The sequence below is a fragment of the Lagopus leucura genome, unplaced genomic scaffold (genome assembly GCF_019238085.1).
Source record: "Lagopus leucura isolate 7727_CA_CO unplaced genomic scaffold, USGS_WTPT01 Super-Scaffold_1, whole genome shotgun sequence".
NCBI classification, from domain to species: domain Eukaryota; kingdom Metazoa; phylum Chordata; class Aves; order Galliformes; family Phasianidae; genus Lagopus; species Lagopus leucura.
Window position 1 is genome coordinate 21,884,528 of NW_024962250.1, and position 20,109 is coordinate 21,904,636.

The 20,109-nt window shown below is 40.1% G+C and overlaps 1 long non-coding RNA gene across 4 annotated transcripts in view; it reads right to left on the reverse strand.

Annotated features, from left to right (window-relative positions):
* LOC122176623 overlaps nucleotides 1-20,109 on the reverse strand; it is a 157,842-nt gene that overhangs the window by 103,603 nt on the left and 34,130 nt on the right. For all 4 annotated transcript variants that reach the window (XR_006177803.1, XR_006177810.1, XR_006177814.1 and 1 more), the window contains exon 2: nucleotides 3,725-3,874. This is a non-coding gene — a long non-coding RNA (uncharacterized LOC122176623). The remainder of the gene's footprint in view (nucleotides 1-3,724; nucleotides 3,875-20,109) is intronic.

Sequence of the window (20,109 nt, forward strand, 5' to 3'; positions counted from 1 at the left end):
CATCATTCTGAACAAAGGGATAAAAATCATTTCCTACTGTTGAACAATGCTTCACAAACAGAAACACATCTAAACTACTGTTCTAGAGATTTAGAGTGCCAGCATCTGGTCACAAAACACCTGAAAGCAATGTACCGATAGACACAGCAGGACTTGCAGTGCATGTATGTACCCAGCTCAACCTCCTACTTGCTTGGGCAAGCTGTTTGTTGAAATTTCAATACAGGAGAGTTGTACTGATCACATCATGCATTTATGATTCATGAACTTTTGTAAGGAACTGTCTGTCCTAGCAAGACCAGGCATCAGTGAGCAGAATAGCACGTTCTAAGCCAGATCTCTGGCAAGAAGCTTTCTCACTGCACAAATGCATGATGTGGAATGAAATGTAAGACAAGAAAGTAAGCCAAAGCCAGTGGATCTGCAGACAGAACAGTTTGTCATCCCATGGAAGTCAGACAAAGCATCATTTGCCTTTTAGATGTTAGCAGCACAAGAAAAATGAGTTCATCCAATGGCTTCTTCTGCTGACAAGGAAACCAAACGTAACAGCCATCACTGGGGCTAATGAATTAGAAGAAATTGATAAAATTGACGTTTTTTTTTTTTTTTTTAGTGTTTTCAATTATCCAACTCACGTTTAACTCTCTTCCTCATAGTAACGCAGTTTCTGAGCAGGTAATTAAGAGAGCACTTCTTTCCAAGTTGAAAGTCCTTGCACAGGATTGAGTGGCAGCACTCCCTGAACTTACCAATCAGCAGGAGTTCAAATTCTCAAAGATTTGGGACATATGTTTTCTACCAAGCTGAAAAGATATATTTAGGGCAAGACTGCAAAAAATTAGAGGATAGTTTGCCTCTCCAGGTACTAGCCAGCACTTCAGAAAACAGAAAGATGAGCAAAAAGACAGCTAACAACAGAATCTATTCTCACTTCTGGCAGAAGCTATGTGTTAGGCCTTGCTCATTTTGAGCTTCCATTCAAATCAGCTCTGTATTCTATAGACACACAAAACACTCATGGTGGAACATTTTCAGAAAGGAAAAATTGGGTAAGAGGATGTTTAACTCTATGCTATAGCTTGCTGCATATCCCATATTTTTTCTTCTCCAAAACATCTGCGGACTTTGATACTACCTTTATTGTTTCATACCAAAATGGGACACACGCTCAACAGATGGAACTGATATGAACTACAACACTCCTGCTGCTTGCACTTTGCTTCCTTAGTCACTCCTACTAGATTTCTTTCAGTGTCTCCACTTCCAACTAGCTTCAGACAACAAAAAAGAATTGGCATGTCACTACAGATACCCACAGATACAGTTTTTCACATGTAGACTTTTTAAAAAGACAAACAGTTTGTGCAGGGCACTTAGATTACCACATCTACCAGCTGCGTAGCTTCTAGAGATTTGTTCAGTCTACTTTCAAATTTATGTCAAGAGTAGTGATGGTATTGCTTGTCTTCCTTTTCCATCTTTGGTCCGAGAGTTTTCTTCGGCTCCAGTTTCTCTCTCAAGACTTAGCAAAGGGATAAATGCTGTTGGTAATCTAAAACATTTAGCTTGTTTACAAATCTGCAGTGTACAGATCTTTCCAGTGATCAGTTCCGAAGTTTTTTTTTTACTTGGACATAGTCAGATTCTCAGTGTAGAAAAGAAAGTTCTGTGTCTACACAGAGACAAATAAAAGCCGTTCACAGTAATTCAGGAAACTAGTAATATAAGCCACTCTTATGGTCAGAAAGAGGTCTAAGGAACAGACATTTCCCCTGCTTAATTAACAGCATATTGTTATAATAATATATAATGCATCTAGTCAGGGATGCTCTGATTAGATTCAGCAGTCCTGGTTTTGTACACTACTTAGACACTGAGGGATAACACTACAGAACAATACTTTTCTCCTGATGAAATACTCAGGAATACTTCTCTAATCTGGCCACCATTTACTTACTTACACATGCCAACCTCAAAATTGCAGATTCTACTCACTGGGCTCCTTTCTGAGAAGCAACTTTCTGGACCATGTGCTGCGATCCAAAGACATGTGGATCATTAACACAAGTGAGCATCCAGCCACACCATTAATCACTGGCTGGCTCAACACCTGCATTCTGCAGCCCTCACCAAAGAAAGTTTGCAGCTGGCCCAGCTCCGGCTGAGCTTTCTCATACCCACCAACTATCTCCACTCTCCATTTGTCAATTGTAAGTGATAATTTCTATTCAATCTGATACATATTATAAGAATATAAACAAATGCCTCTGGCTGTATCACAGCTGCAATCACTTCACTTTATAGCCATCATTTATTACAGGCAGACAGGTGGCCGTTTGGTGGAATGCCGACGAGGCTATCATCTGGACAATCACCAGGAAACACATTTACATTTTCTCCAAGCAGACAGGGAAAAGAAGCTTGTGGTTTCTGGAAAAACTTTACTATGCTCCAAAATTTCTTCCTTTCCCAACCATGCAAATCAGAGGAATACATCTGAATATTGCCAACTTAACTCACTGGTGACAATAATTTACATTTATTTAGAATTTCTGAAAATAGGAGTGTAGTGAATCTCCCCTTATAGTTGCTTCCTTTCGTGTCTCACAACTGTGATACAGGATACTTGCTTTTTCTAAATACTGATCATTTTATTTCCCTGCCAGGTGTTTTTAAACACGTAAATTCTGGGCTTTAAATTTAATGGTTAGCCCAATATACGAGGCTGTCTTACGTGCAGCATGGCCATATTAATGACAAAAGGACACACTAAATCCATCTAAGAGGATTCAGTTTAGATAGATGCAATGATCTAGAAGTAAGAAGGTAGACAAGTTGCTTACAAGAGATAAAGGGCTTGCTGATGCTACTTTTATGATGGTAGCTTGCTAAGGCTGTCACACTTTGAAAAACTGGGGTCCAATGGCCAATCTGTAGGTTTTGGCTCCATCAGTCAGTTGGTCAGTAAATGAGATGATACTACCCAAATAGTATTAAATGAAAGCACAGGACTTGTATGCAGAGATTCCTGCTCTGAAGACAGCCAGCAGAGGTTCTGCAGGAGAAGAGTTGCACGTGGAGGTATGCTAAGACTGCACTGCCTGTTGTGTGAAGTAGCATAGCAGAGACATGCGGACAGGGATGCTCTCAACCTACATTCTTCTGGTTAAAAATGCAGAGAAAGCCTTAGACAATAGAAGTGCAACAAGGCTGCTACACTGACTTTTTAATAAAGTATAGATCCACACTTCCTTAGTCTCAGTGTGAATTTGGATTTTGCAGGAAATAAACAGGGCTGAGGGCAGTGACAACAGGGAATACCCAACAGTAATTAACAAAGAAAGTAACCTAACAATTGAAAGCAACCTTACTGTAATTAACCCAAACTTGACACTGAATAGAAATGAGTGCTGGTAATTAATAAACAGTAAGTGGAATCACCAGGTTCAGTCTCTGCTGATACCTTTGCCTCTCTCTAGGTAGCAAATGTTAGAAACCACCCATTACAACTAAGAACACCATTTTGCAGCTTGATTTCCATTCCAAGGGTTTTATGAATGACACTTCCCAGATTTAGTGTTCCCTTACTCTGGTATTTCAAAACACAGTAAGAATTCATTTCTTGTGACAATTATTTTTTTACATACTGAAAACTGGAAGTTCTTCCCATTCTTCCCCCAAATCAGTTACATTTACATAATTAAAATGCTGTGGAACATACCTGCTTCCTGTGGAAAATTACTATTTTTCACTTGAAAAGAAAAGAACTGCCATGGTGCTTCATAGGAGTGGTTTAAGTCATCATCAAGGCTTCTCAGCTGTGCCAGACAAGATTCATCAATGAAGATTTAATTCACCAAAAGACTCAGGCCTATTGAGAAAAACAGGGAGAGAAGAATTCAAGAACTGTATCTAGCAATTCAAATCTACATAGCAATTATTTTGGATTTCATTTTGCATGGAAAATTAAACCTACTCCTCACAGTCACATACTCTTCTACAACTGTTTCCTCAGTTAGAACAGCCCATTTTCCCAAATAGCTCAGCTAGCTACCTAGTTTTGAAACATTTCTATTTCTGCAGCCACCTGTGATAGACAAGGTGAGATTGAACACAACACTGTGTAGTCTACAGTTTATCAATATTTGATTCTGTTCTTAAAGACTGGCTGGTAACACTGTGCAGTTATGAAAAAACTCAAAACTGAAACATCAAAACAGTTAGTCTTTCTGCATTTCTGGTTGAAAAAAATGAGACCTAAAGATAAACATTTCAAAGCACAAACTAAAAGGACAAAGAAGCAGAACTTCAAGACCATTGGTTGTTGCTTTCTTCTTCTTTTTTTTTTCTTGTTGAAAGAAAAATGTTTGCAGTGATGAAAAAATTGGAGGCACAACATCCAGATCTATAAAACTCAGGGGCTGTAAAACTGCAAAGCAAAACTGGGAGAAGCTTCAACTCTTCCCATAAGAAATAAGCTCCCCTCCATATAGTCCCAGAACTGAACGTCAAAAGCAGTTGACATCACATTACAAGTTCATCTGCAAGTCTGCAAACTCTCCCTCACATCCAACCATCTTTTCCCATAAAGGAACTAATGAACATATACACACAAAGACCTTCACCTAATTTTCATATACCTAAATGCAAAATATTTCAGTTTAAACAGGCTGCCTGGATTAGACAGAAGTTAATTAAAACAATCTCTCATTTTTTACTGTTTAAAACTTAAGCCTTAGTAAAGGAGGAATAAGACAGGACTTTTTATTACTCTTAGATGTTACTAAGAGGGCCTACAAATACATCTCTTCTTCCCGTGATCCCATTCATCTTGCTGCCTTCCCTACTCCTCTTTGCCAACAATCAGATCCCAGTAAACAACCTCAAGTGAAATTTGCAACTGTCAGATAAACATTAAAAATGCTTCTCTTGTCCCTTCCCATTGATAGTCCCATTAATATTGTAGTAGAAGAAAAAGTTATGAAAATGAATGCATGCTGGTTTTGGAAGTGAATGATGCAGACAGGAGCTGTGAAATATATGCACTTGAATATGCACAGACAAAGAGATTCAGTGTACCCAGAAGTGTGTATTTACTTACACACAGTGTTTTAACATACAGGACTCCTTCCTAACCTTATGCTACTGTACATGGTGAAGGAACTCCTCCACTGACTTTTACCTGCTATAAATTCAACACAGGTAATATTAGAATTAAACCACAGTGGCTTTTTTCTTTTCTTTTCTTTTCTTTTCTTTTCTTTTCTTTTCTTTTCTTTTCTTTTCTTTTCTTTTCTTTTCTTTTCTTTTCTTTTCTTTTCTTTTCTTTTCTTTTCTTTTCTTTTCCTCTCCCCAGAAAGAGAGAAATATCAATTCTATGCGATTTGTCTCTTATTCCTCCCTGCCTTTTTAATAGTCAGAGAGTAAAATTATCATAAGATTTTGCCTATTTAGTACTTCCAGGCAATATATAAACCTCTAGCTATTTGCCTACTACTAATTTAAACAAACTTAAGTGGAGGAATATGGGGGGGGGAAAAAAAAGCCATAAATAGTAAAATCAAACTCTTATACTAAATTCTTCCTTTTAGGCAAAAATGAATTCAAAGACTATTCAGTAAAAATTTCAAAAAAGGAACAGTCCAGCTTGCCTCCGTTTCTGCAATAAAATGGTGTTTGCTGTCTTCCATTTGAACCTTCACTGAAATCAACAGATTTGTAAAATGTAAGGTTACAAAATTAAGTCAGGTTGCAACATAATCACCAAACTATCTTAAAATATCATGTAGCATTATTGTCTCCTAAATATATATGTATGTAAATGCATGCGTATGTGTTTTCTTATCTGGCTTTTACATTTTCTGAGCTTTTACATTCTATCAGCTCAAGGTTTTCTTTACAGGAAGAAGTTTTGCATGTTTTTAATAAAATAACTCAAGGATACCTCATGGGAAAGTGGGATTTCAGAGCCTAGAGTTCTAGGAATACTCCCATGTAGAGAGGCAGACATGTAGAGATACAGTTGTGCAGGGTAACTCCAAAAAGTCTGAGAAGCCTTACTTACTCAATTGAGACCATAATTTCCTGAAAACAAAACACGCTGTCATACTGTTCTAATTCATAATGTACTGAGATTTCACTGGCCGTCTTACAATCCCAGGCTTTATTTTGCAGCTTCTAGTCATCCATTTCTCAGGTCTCTTAAGTGATAAGTTCCCAGAATTCTTTCTTTGAATCTCGTACTTTTCCTACAGGTTTTCACTTCCATGTGCGAGTGAAAAGATACCACATAAAGAACATGAAACGGATCTTTCAAACTCATGGTTCTCTACTGCTCAGGTCAACGTGATTCTGCAGAGAAACCATCGCCTAACTGACTTACGCTTATATTAAGCGAAGGTAAAGCAAACAGTTATTAATTTTATAGTCATTTAACATCTTAGAAGCAGACCATGAACATTCTAGTTGCTAACAATCATAGAGCACGGTTGATTTTTTTCCTGTTACAAAACATCATTGCAAAAGCAAAATTGGTTTCTGATGTTCTCATCAAAGTCATAAAGAGGTCAGCCAGACTTATCAGATTTCAGCTGTTCTAGCGCCTCTTCAACTGAAATTTGTTTCATTCATTCATTCTGATACACTGATTATGGAAAAATTCCATTGTAGACTTCTGCTATTTTAATCACAGATTACCAAAAAGTAATCATCCTCTGAAATTCATATTAAAATTTCATCTGAGTGGCAGACAAGTTAGGTAAGATGCTAGTTGGATGAAATTAAAAACTCACATAAAAGCATAGCAAACTTTAGCTTAAGGTAGCTGAAAGAAAGGAATTGTACTGAAGTCAAGAAATCTGGATAGTTAAGAGATACATACAAGCGTGGCTTCATTAAAGGCAGGCCTTGCCTGACCAACAAAGTGACCTCCTACAGTGGTGCATAATGGACAAGGTAAGAGCCGCTGTTAACATCTGTCTGGACTTCAGTGAGGCCTTTGACCTGCCCAACATTCACCTCTCCAAATTAGAAAGATATGGATTTTTATTTATTTTGTGTGTGTGTGTGTGTGTGTGTGTGTGTGTGTGTGTGTGTGTGGACTGTTTGACAGATAAGGAACAGGTTGTGAGATTGTACCCAGAGAGTGGTGGTCAACGGCTCCATGTCCAGATGTAGATCAGTGACAAGTATCCCTCAGGGGTCAGTACTGGACAAACATTCTTCAATATCTTCAACAACTAAATTGTCAGTGGGATCAAGTGCACCCTCAAGTTTGCAGAGGACATCAAACTGTATGGTGAGATCAACACGGCCGAGGGATGGAATGCCATTCAGATAGATCTAGACAGGCTCAAAGAGTGGGCCCAGGTGAAACTCATGAGGTTCAGCAAATCAAGTGCAAAGTTGTGTACTGGGTTGTGGAAACCCTCACTATCAATACAAACCATGGGACAAAAGGATGGAGCAAAGCCCTACTGAAAAAAAACCTGGGGGTAGTGGTGGATAAGAAGCTGGACATGAACCAGCAATACACTCTCATAGCCCAGAAAGCCAACTGTATCCTGGGCTGCATCAAAAGAAGTGCGATCAGCAGGACGAGGGAGCTAATCTCCCTGCTACTCTCTCTACTCTGTGCTGGTGAGATTTCTCCTGGAGTACAGCAAATGTAGAGTCATCAGTAATGGAGAGACACAGACCTATTGGAGTGCATTCAGAGAAGGGCCACAAAAATAATCTAAAGGATGGAACATCTCCCCTGTGAGGTCAGGCTGACAGAGTTGAGGCCGTCCAGTCTGGAGAAGAGAGGGGAGGGAGACCTGAGAGCGGCCTTTCAGCATCTAAAGTGGGGCTATAAGAAATAAGGGGACGGTTTTTAGCAGGATCTGTTTGACAGAACAAGGGAAAACAGTTTCAAATTAAAATGGGGGGAAGATATAGACTGGATATAAAAAACTGTAATTTACAGCCAAATGATCTTGGGGCTGATAATACACTACACTTCAAGCTAGACCATGATCTTACAAACTTACTGGCTACCCTTCACAAGTCAGCTACGGGTACTGCATTTCATCAGCAACATTTACTGCAATGGTATTTACAAATACAAGTTGCCTATTTTTCAAGTTTGTTCACAAAACAACTTCGTTTGAATTTCTTTTTTTATTTGGATTCAAAATAGTTTATATAAACTCTCTTATATTTATTAATATCAGGTTTGAACACCTGTTTTTCTTCCTGTATGGTTATGTTACTTCATTTTGTGTATAGGAATGTTACTATTATCACTAAAATCTTCTTTTCTGGTATGAAGAAAAATTAGCTGCTTACTCTGAGGTCTTGCACACCTACCTGAAAACTAACTATCAACCAGCTTCAACTACAAAAATTCATTCAAGCAGGGCAGTTGAACTGCCATGGAGCAGAGGATAAAAGAGCTTTCCATTGACTGGCCCTTATGTATTCATTTGGGTGGGGGCAGCGGAGTTACAAAGAGTTCCCTTCCTCAAATGACATTTTATGCTTATATAGTGCTGGTACAAGCAAGTAAAAAGAGACAAATAAGGAGCAGTTGCTGATAGGCATGCCTGGGAGTGATTATCATGAGACTCTGTCACGGAGGAACCTCAATGAGCAAAGGATTCACCACGCTTTGTCGTGATGGAAATGCAGCCCACAGCACCAACACAAGATTCAGCATGAATCCAATACTGTTTGCAGTTCGGTTTGAGCCTCAGGGAAACAAGTATGATAGAGCAGAGACAGAGCGTAGGGCAGAGCTGGAATCCTTCTTTCACTTATCAAAGCATCATCAGAAAGCAAACATCAAGGAAAATAGGCACTATGATGATCCATGTATTAACTTCCTGCCCTCCAAGGTCAGCATTTCTTAAACCATCCAGGACATTAGATTCTCTGCACAGTCTCCAGCCATTTAGAAATCACAGAATCACAGAAGGCAAAGAAATGGATGGCAAAGGAAGCTAAAGCTCTAATGGGATGAAGTGTCAAAGAGAGCTTTTTATTTAAAGAAGTAGAGAAAAGAAAAGAAAATGGATATTTTACCTTTTATCTCAGAGTTAGTTAATATTCACACTTAACTGCTGAACTGGCTAAATTCTTTTCTTTTCTTAAGGACCTTTATAAATTTCATCATTAATAAAATCAGACATTCAATTAGCAGGGAATTTCTGATTGCTAACTGAGATTTCCCCCCCAATAGTTTTTTTTTTTTTTTTTTTTTTTTTCCTCCTCTTACTCTCTTTTTATTTTCTGCTCCTACCCCTGTGCGCCCCCTCCCCTGAAAAACCAGGGGAAAGTGAAAACTGACTCCATTAACCTCTGTCATTACCTAAATCCATCTCTTAATTAATATGAGTTAATATGATTAATCAAAATAATGAGACAAACCTATTAAATTAGGGTGTTTAAATTACAAATGGAAGTGGTAAAGGCAAAGGGGCCGATAACGAATAGCTGCAGTCAGAGATGGGGTTAGCTCTTGAAATGATATGTGACAGTCAACAGTGAGAATTGAGAATGAGAGGAAATCATCAAGATCCATGTGAGAAAAAGAATCTGTGTGTACAAGGAGTGATGTTGCTCAGTGTTGCTTGGTAGTACTTCTGAGGATCAGGTGTATTAAGATTATATTTTAAGCCCTATCATAGTGAGATACAACATAGCTAACAACGCAATCAGCAAATCTTTCAGCTCGCAGTTAGCTTCCATAGGGTCGGATGAATCAGATTTTACCTACCTAAAGGCCCCCCACTAGCAGTCTGTTGGGAACTCAGCCATTTGCTAGTGCTGTCAACACCACCCCACAGAGACAAGACAGAGGATTACACACTTTCTATACTGGAGGCACATCGGCTGCGCAAAATCAGCAGTTGCAATGCTCCATCTCTGACATTGACTCCTCAGGCTAGCTCCATGAACTCCTCTGCCTTGCTTGGTTGATTTAGATATACCATTAATAAATACAGTTTCATCTTTTCTCTAAACTGGAAACCTGAGATCTGGTAAGCTTTGACATTGTGTTCCTGTAAGTGCTGAAGGCAAGTTATACCAACAACAACCTTTTATAAGGAGCTCATCAAAGGTCAGAGTCTCCCATTGGATTTTCATTGTTCAATTACCTGCTTGAACTACAGTCCAAAAAACTGTTTAACTCCCCTGTTATAGATCACCAATTAAAGTACAAATAATGTTTCATAGGTTACTGTAACAACAAAAAGGATAATCATACTGAGGTGATACAAAGTGTGAAGTCTTCCCTTTGGAGAAATCCATTAAGAGCTTGTATTTCAGTCAAAATCATCAGCATAGGAAATAAAAGTAGCACAGGACTGACTGAGGTAGAAAACTACTGTCAAAATAGTTAGACATCAAAGAGGAGGCGATGGAATTAACATGTTTTTCAGGAACAAGGAGCCCTTGAAACTAACAGGAAGTGGGGAGGAAACAACCACATTGAACAGTTTAAGACCAATTCCATCCTTAGTATCTACAGCGTCATCCAAAACCCAGGAAGCAAACTCTCTAACTCCAATGTGGTTTTAGAAAGCGGTGTTCCTTTATTCCTCATGATGCACACCAGGAAACTTGACATCCTCTCAGAGTCAGGTTCTACACTTATACAGTTCAGACATACATATGCAGTACTTTGGCACACATATTCACTCTTTTCCAAGGTCTCATAGATATGTGAAAATGTGCCTTTGGGCTCACTGGTATCTAGGATGGTCGAGTGCCCACCTACTTCTTCCCCTTTTTTCACCACACCTTCATCACTGAAACCTCCGACTCATTTTCATTCACTTTTCCCCAGTTTGGAAGATTTCCACTGCTTATTAAGCCACAGTGAGACGCTTTTTAAAAACAACGTACGTGGTACCCAAGGAAAATGTCTGCATGTTTTGAGGCAAAAGATGAAAGTGTTCTATTGTGACTCCAGTACTTCTCATAAGGCAAAATCTTCAAGGCAGAAGATAGAAGTACTGTATTATGCTCCCAGTGCAAAATTGAGGAAAAACAAGACTGTTCACCCACTAAAGCTGAAATAGAAAATTTTACAACTATCACTTATGGATTCCTTTTGCTAAACTAATATATTGGTTCTTACACTCACGTATTAATCCCTGTTGCTAAGCAAACCAACCTATATCAATAGTATAACATCTGTAGTCTCTTTATAAAGCTGAGAACACACTAGGGACAGTGAGTGTTAATAAAACACATAACTGATGAAGACTCCATGCAATATATGATTTATAGACCATTTCAACTGCCTTTAAAAAGCAGCAACTGGGCTGGAAGTGTCTCAAATAGGAAAATAAACTTCTCTCCTCAGGGCACTGCACTGATCTGATAGCACAAGGACTGTGGGATAGAGAAGAAAAAAAATGATCCAGCAGGAACTCAGGATAGGAAAAAGCTATTCCATTTCAATAGCCAATACCTTGCTTAATAGATACAGTCAAAAACTATAGACACCCTAACTCATAACAGAAGAAAAGCACTATTCAATGCCATAATTTGCTTTTCTGGAAAATGTGTCCTAGGGCCATTCTTGGGTCAGCACTATTTCTCACATTTTTAAGTAAATTTCTTCTCAATTAAACAAGCAGCAAGCAAGATACATACTCTGCTTTACAAAGATCTTTGCTAAGGTCTTCAGAAGTCTTCACTAAGAAGAAACATTTAAAGAAAATACAGCTTCACTTTACTATGTTGATTTCAAAGTACTCTAAGACCATAAGCACAGCTGTGAATCTTCTGCATTTTCTCCAGAGAGAAATGGACAAGAGAGGGAACAGAAAAAATTGTTGTTGCTCACCAAAAGAAACTGACAACACTGAAAAGGTAGAATACAGATGCTGTGATCGATCTCCACTCCTCTTTCCTTCCTTAGAATAATTTCAATGTCAGATTTTCTGACTTAAAAAAAATCATCTGTTCTTCTGTGCTCAATTTGGAGAATAGACAGAAGAGACTTTAAATTTCAGCTTAAGCTTTAGGCTATATTCCCCTTCCAGGGGAAATGAAGAGGGAGATGATCTCTCTGGGAACCAATGACAAGACATGTGGAAACAGCATGAAGATGTGCCAGAGGAGGTTCAAAATGTATGTAAGGAAAGGTTTTTTATTGTGAGAGTGGTCAAACTGCAACAGACTTCCCAAGAGGTGGCTGATGCCTCATGCTTATCAGAGTTCAAGAGGCATTTGGACAACTTTTGGTTGGCCCTGAATTGTTCAGGTAGTTGGACATAAAGATCTCTAACTGAATTATTCTGCTCTATATGATCTAAAATTGGAGTCAGGAAATAAGATTGGTATGCTCAAAATTTTTCCAACAATTCTGCACAGCTGTTTTGCAAAAACTGCAGCATATCACTGACTGACCACTTCTTCGAAAGCTGTAAAGAGCGATCTGGAGAAACATAAGCTGCATATAGCGGCCAGTCCAACCATCTTGTCTACATTCTGGAATTCCAGCTATACTGCCTCTGTTTCCTCAATCAGAAATAGAAGAGTGTACAGTGGAAACATTGTGTGGATGGTGAAAAAGCCACAGAAAGGTCTATGCCTCCGGTAGGCATCCTGGCCTTACAAGACCCACCAGGAGCACAAAGCAGGTGCTCAGAAACCTCAGCAAAATCCTGCAATATCCCCAGGGGTGTTTCTCAGGGAAAAGGAAATATTTTCTAAGTCACACTTGCTGCTCTGGAGTTATTATTTCTTGGAGTGCAAGAGGATTCTTTGCATCCATTTCTTTAGACTCTTGAGGTATACATGACAGCAGATGTTTCTAATTACCTAATAGTCTGATTAAGCCCTGGCTTTTTTTTTAAACCAACACAGCTGTCAAGGGGACCAGTCAATGCCAGCTGTAATTCTAATCCAGATGTCCATTGGCAATAGAGTAGGTCAAACTCACTCCAAAGGCCAGACAGCTTTTTGAGAATGCTTTTCAAGCAGTACAGGAGCTGGATGAAAACTGGTGATATAGAAATGGTCTTGTATTTAGATCAAGCAATACCAAGTGTCTGGAAAGAATGAACCCTTCCAGTTACTATCGAGCACCATAATAATTCTAGAAGTAGAAGGTGGTGAATTAGTAATCTAGTGAGATATCTCTTGATAGCATTAATTAGCAGCCCTGGTTCAAATTAGCAGAGATGGGAAGTGACCACGTATCTGAAACAAACGTCTTTAGGAGCTGCTCCAAAACAACAGCACTGAAAACAGAAAAAGCAGAGCAAACATAATGGCAGTACTTGCTTCTACGCAGTCCAAAACTCAAAGCTCATATCTATACATGAAAGCACAACACATCAATCAACATTCTCCCTCCACACAGAAAGGAAACAGCCAAGAGAAGGATGTGTGGCCTTCTGTAGGAATATATTAGCATTCAAGAGAGAATGCAAACCTTCCAATTCCCTCCATGACCCTAAGTAAACTTCCTGCATTTGCCACACTGTAGCTTAAGTATAGAAGACACCTGCAAGAACTCAGAACAGAAGCACATCTTAAGAAGCTGTCACAAGCCTGCCTGTGCTTGGCAACTAGCTAATTATCTCCCTAACATCTCCTTCTTTGTCTTCTTGTCAGCACCTTATCCATATAACCACTCATGGCTTTTTTTTCCCCCAACTCTCTCCTTGGCATAACCATCTTTGTTGGGAAATACTCCTTTTGTTGAAATAGAAATGTTCTGAAGGACCACACTGTATTTACAAAACACTTGCCAGGAAAGGATCCCTAATTTGCAGCTGGCAATACAGAAGCCTGCATGTAGAAGGAGACCTATGTGGATGTTAGAGATCTGGGTTAAAGTTTCTGGTCTATCTTTCTAGATTGAAGACTTAAACTTGGCTCTCCCCCAGCAATGCAAAATGTCTTGATTGGTGTAATTTCTTTTGGGAACAGTCTCTCCCGTTGGAACTCTTTCACTCTGTGAATTAATAAGTGCACTTCTGGCAAAGATTCAGTCCTATATCTGCTACAGCACCAGTATGTGGAAGATCCCAGATAAATACTGTCCCTGCAAATATTTGCAGTATCCCATAGAAAAATCCTGACTTCTTGGATACTGGCCATCCTAAAATCCAAAGATACTTGTTTTCCTCTGACAAGGTTTCTCAGAGTCCGGGTTTAATCATATGTGAAACAAAAAAATATGTAAATCACAAAATAATTCAGCAGATTTCAGAAAATGAACATATCTAAGAAAAAGTATTCATTCAGAGAGACCCTAGTAGACTTTGTTTTCCGTCACAAGCACACTATTTTCATAGCCAACTGTAAAGTTGCTCTAGTCAGGTACTGGTCTGAACTGAGCTTACAGAAGTCTTTATGGGGCCATTCTTCCTGCATGCTCTAGGTTCATTAGCAAGCAGCAAGAAAGAGCTGCCATTTCTTCCAGCCAAATTAAGATGAAAAAGGAGGGCCAATGGGAGTAGAACGATTTGGTAAAGGCTTAAAGCATTAACGCTATTAAATCAGTGGTGGGGCCATTACAGTGGAATGAAGGCAAGGATAAAGGGCACAAAGTAGTTGCAAGGGTCACTGACCCCAGTGATAACCACTGTGGGAATATAGGGTTACTGCCAGGAAAGTAGCACAAGTATATACAACAGGATCAACTGTGGCCTCACCTCTGTGAATTCAAATTCACAGGAAGAACAAAAACAGAGTAAGGGACATAAACACATATCTGTAATGTGAAAGACAGGATGGTGCTGCAGTTCTTTGGCAAGGGCCACAAACAAGCTTAAGATTCTGGTTGTTCAAACAGTTGTTTTGGTTGCAAAAGGGTTTTGCTCAATCACCTGAAATCTTCTAATGGGATATCTTACTATAAAGACCTCCCAATAGCCTTGACATACAGTTCTTTCTCCTTCATACATCTTACATCTTCATGTGCTTGTTTGTCTGTTCCCCATCTTTCCTGAGTTTCATCCAAAGCCCCTGAGTATTTTCAATCTTTTCTCTCCATTGAATCTGCAAATTCGTGGAAGCAAAGAGAAGTAAAAAAAAAAAAAAAAAAAGCAGACATATTTACTACTTGGATCTACTGAGATTTCCTTGGCACTGTTTTCATTTCCCTCATCACCTCATATTGATTTCTACCAGGTAGCCTGCAGGGAAGAAGAGAAATAGCTTATTTGCAACCCGTGTGGATAATGAGGGATCTAGAGCAATGCAGACAAGCAAATTAGAATTACGGAATCACAGAATCACCAAGGCCGGAAAAGACCTCCAAGATGATCCACAGTCCAACTGTTCACCTATCAACAATCCTTCCTCACTAAACCATGTCCCTCAGTACAACATCTAAACATTTCTTGAACATCTCCATGGGTGGTGACTCAAGCATTCCCCTGGGCAGCCTGTTCCAGTGCCTGACTACTCTTTCAGGGAAGAAATTTCTCCTAATGTGAAATCCTGTATCTCCCCTGGTGCAACTTGAGGCCATCCCCCCTAGTCCTATCACTAGTTATGTAGGAGAAGGGGCTCACCCTCACCACAACCTCCTTCCAGGTAGTTGTAGAGAGCAGTAAGGTCTCTCATGAGCCTCCTCTTCTCTAGACTGAACAACCCCAGTTCCCTCAGCCACTCTTCTTAAGATTTGTGCCGCAGGCTCCTCACCAGCTTAATTACCTTTCTCTGCACACACTCCAGGGCCTCAACATCTTTTCTGTAGTGAGGAGCCCAAAACCAAACAGTACTCAAGGTGCAGCCTGACCACTGCTGAGCACAGATGGATGATCACTTCCTTGCCCCTGCTGGCTACGCTATTTCTGATACAAGCCAGGATACCATTGTCCTTGGCTACTCGGACACACTGCTGACTCATGTTTAGTTGATCATCAGCTAACACCCCCCAAGTCCATTTCTTCCACACAGTCTTCCAGCTACTCTGCCCCAATCCTGTAGTGCTGCATGAGGTTGTTGTGACCAAAGTGCAGGACCTGGCACTTGGCCTTGCTAAACTTCATCCCACTGGCCTCAGCCTTTGATCCAGACTGCCCAGATCCCTCTGTAGGGTCTTCCTACCCCCACGCAGATCAACACTTCCACCCAGCTTGGTGTCATCTACAGACTTACTGAGGATTCACTCAATCCCCGTGTCTAGATCATCAATAAAGACATTAAACAGGACAGGCCCCTGTATTGACCCCTGGGGAATACCACCTGTGACCAGCTAAATTTAACTTCATTCACCATCGCTCTCTGGTCACGGCCCTCCAGCCAGCAAAGTTCTTTACCCAGCAAAGAGCACACCTGTCTAAGCCATGGACAGTCAGCTTCACTAGGAGAAAGATGATTAGGTAGATGTCTAAGTAGATGTCAACATCCTTTCCCTCTTCCACCAGGCAGGTAACTCAATCATAGAAGTTTGGGTTGGTATAGTAGGATCTGCCTTTCATGAACCCATGCTGGCTGCATCTGATCCCCGAGTTGTCCCACACATGCCGTGTAATCACACTCAAGATGACCTGCTCCACAACCTTTCCTTGCACTGAGATCAGGCTGACAGGCCTGTGTTTCCCCTGTATCCTCCTTGCAACCCTTCTGGTAGATGGGAATTGCATTTTATGAACTCCTGGTGTAAGCTACAGGGCCAGAAAATGAGTTTGAAATACAATAGGTTAGATAGAGTTGGCAAACTGACTGAAGAAGGCAGGCTGGAAATAAAGCCTTAGGTGTTAACAGCCTCCTTTGCATGGCTAGAAGCTGCAAGTTATATGCAACACAAGGCATCACTTAGCCACCCATCTTGTTCTTTTTGAATATCGGCACAGAGGGACACTGCTGGGCTGTGTATGAGCTTAATATGACTCAAGGACAAAGTCAATAGGAATCTCTTCAGCACGTTATTCACTTCACAGAGTTACATTCAAGGGCAACAAGACCTTGTTCCTTCCACAGAATTACACTTCGAGCACAACAGTAATGAGTTAAAATGAATCTTTCATTAAGTCACTGGATGGACACAACATCCTTGCTAGTCTTTCCAATAATTAATCATTCTTACTACTGAAGAAAAGATGCCTTATTTTTAATATAAACTGCGCTTAGAAGTTTTAATACAAACCACTCTAGCATCTAGATGTTGGTTCCTATTACTTTGAAAGGTTCTCTGATCATGGTGTTAAGAAGTATATGTGTGGGTTTTTTTTTTCATGAAGAAATGTCTGCACTAAGAAAGTCACCTCTCAATATTCTTGAGAAACTGAAAATACTGAGTTCTACTTGCTCATTCCAAGTTATCATCCCAAGCCATCTTGGTGCTTCTGCTCTCTTCTCTTCAGTCTTGCTACCTCCTTTTATGCCGTATGCTACTAAAAGTATGTCAACGCCATTTATGAAGGTTAAAAGTCACTCAATTTCCTGTCCTTGTGGACAACTCTGAGGAATGCAACAGCCTTTTTAGTGGACTGCCACAAAATGGAAGGCTGCATGATGCAATATTTGTACCCAACAGTACTACTTTGTATATGACTGCTAGAATTAGACATTCCTTGTGATACTAATCACTTTACATAAAGTTTTTCTAATTATTTATCACCCTATCAGCCTTGTAACATTGCAAAATGTAAAACTCAGATGTAGTTTAGTTACTTCCTAGTCGCAGATAAACCTGTTGAGTAACACTGAACTTATCAGTTCTTGCTGAATCCCCAGGGTACTCTCATTCAGTGATACCTCCCTTTGAGCTCTCTTAGCTAACTAGTTCTTAATCCATTTAACAGACACTGAAGTGACATTGTGTAATACTAATTTTTTTAGTCAGACTATCATTCTGCACTAAGTCAAATACCTAATGAAAATACATTACATTTAGACAATAGTCTTTAACAATCCATTTGTTTGAGATTACATTCTTAAGATCAAGTTTGTTTGACAAGACCTAGCTTTCATAAAGTTATGCTGACTGATGTTAATTATATTCCTTTTCTTCAGCAACTGACTTTCTCACTAAGTTTTCCATTGCTCTCATTACTTTTTCCTTCTGACACAGGAAAGCAGTATGCAGCCATGGCATGGTTGGGATTAGAAGGGGAGAAGTGTAGGACAGAAGATGTGCAGATAAGTAGCCACTCACAAATCTTCTCTACGTGATCTCATAGTCTAATAGTGAAAAAAATCTCCACACGGAAAGAAAAAAAAAAGCTAGCGTCAGTAATTTGGAGATTTACTAACGCCTCTGACTTGCTTGTTTTAAAGTATTATCTCATTTTGAAAGTTGTTTAACACACCCTTGTGGTAACTAATGGACCAGAAGGGCTTCTGAGTCCTCATGTGATACACAAGCATGCCATCTTTTTCAGATACAGGGTAAAAAGTATTTTGTGCATGTCAGGTTCTGCAAAGGTTGAACTGCACAGAACTGTGAGATTTTTGCCCAGCATTTACAGCTTTGGAAGTATCTTTCCATTGGGGACTAAATAGGTGATGTGCAGAGAATACTTCTCGTAAGAGATTTAATCAGTTTACGTTAAAAAAAAAAAAAAAAAAAAAAAAAGGAAAAATATACAGTGCCAGAGAATCATAAAGGAATTTCAGCTTTGAAGCTTTGTAAAATCATTAGTTTTGCATCTGCAAGCTGATGACCCAATATGACCTTGCAACATCATGCAGCTCAATTCTATCCAATGGGGCTCTCACCAGTCAGTTCAGGACTTAAGGTTTATAGAACAGTGGGACATTTAAAAATACACCTAAGCACTTAGTGATGCTCTGAAAACATTACTACAGGACTGCAGAATATTAGTGCTCTGCTCATGAGGCAGCCAAAGAGTTTGCTGCCACATTCATCCCCTGAACACAAATCAGTACTCTCCCCTCTCACCGTATACCTGCGCCTCCTTATTGCAGGGGAGTTTCAAAACTACAAAAAAACCGATGATATCAGGTAGCACCTGTAGGAAGCCTGAAGTCACAGATTGCCCTTCCCAGTTCTATAATCCCTACAGCTTTTGGGAGTTTCCCCAAGAGACAGAGGAATTCAGGATCTCTATTTAAAAAGTAATACTCTGCTGCAGTTGGATACTCAGAATTCTCATGTCCAGCTGTCAATGTATGACCTTCCACTGAGATAAAAAAAATAAAATAAAAATAAGAGTAGGCAGAGGCACATTCACAATTAGAGTCATTCACAATCTTGCTTGAGTTAGCAACTCCCTGTAAGCACCTACACATACAAGCTCTTCACTGCACAAAACAACCACAGCTGTCAAGCTTCTGTCTCACTAGCATGTCAGCCATGTTTTACACTCACCACTAGCACCCAGGAAAATGTTTTTTCCCCAGGTCCCTCCCAGCTCCCTCAAGAACAGCAGAACAGCTCAGACCTGAGAAGCCAGAGAGTACACAGGGTCAAAGAGGCTCCATAATACGATGTTTTCAAGGCTCTCCTTTGTCACTCTCCTAACAGGACCATCCACAGCCTGGCCATTAAGCTGCCTATTGTAGAGGCTGTTCTCGTGGCAGCAGGCACATTAGGGCTGCTATATGCAGCGCAGTATCAAGCTCTCCCTGCTGTGTTCCTCTAGAGCTACTAGAGTCATGTGATAGCAGGGCCATGCTGGCACATCTCCTTCTATGCGCCTGTCCAATAATCTATATAGAATAGTTCTGTAGATACTTCACCCTTTGAAAACCTAGACCATTCTTCTCAGATAATGAGGACATGACTTTGAAAGTCCCCTCTAGATTTCTACGGAACATTTAAATGTGGTATTGAAAATAAGCATGTGCAAAAGAAAAGGGTTGTGGCACCCCTTAGGGATGATGGTGACAGAGGGCAGCACACCTAAGTACCATGTGGCACGGTGACATGAGGAACCCTGCATGGCAGACTTATTCTGCTCATCTCCTCCGTGCACCCAGGGAAGTACTCAAAGATAAGTGAAAGGCTGCAGCAAGTTCCCAGCAGGCTGGGTTCAACGGTTGGGACCTGAAGCTTCTGAGAACAAAGGGATGTAATGAGCAGGCACGAAACCAACCTCTGAGGAGGTGACAAGTCCCCAGCAGCTGCTGCTCGCTTCCACCACCTCCAAGCCCTCCACCAGGCCAACCGCGGTTCCCTCC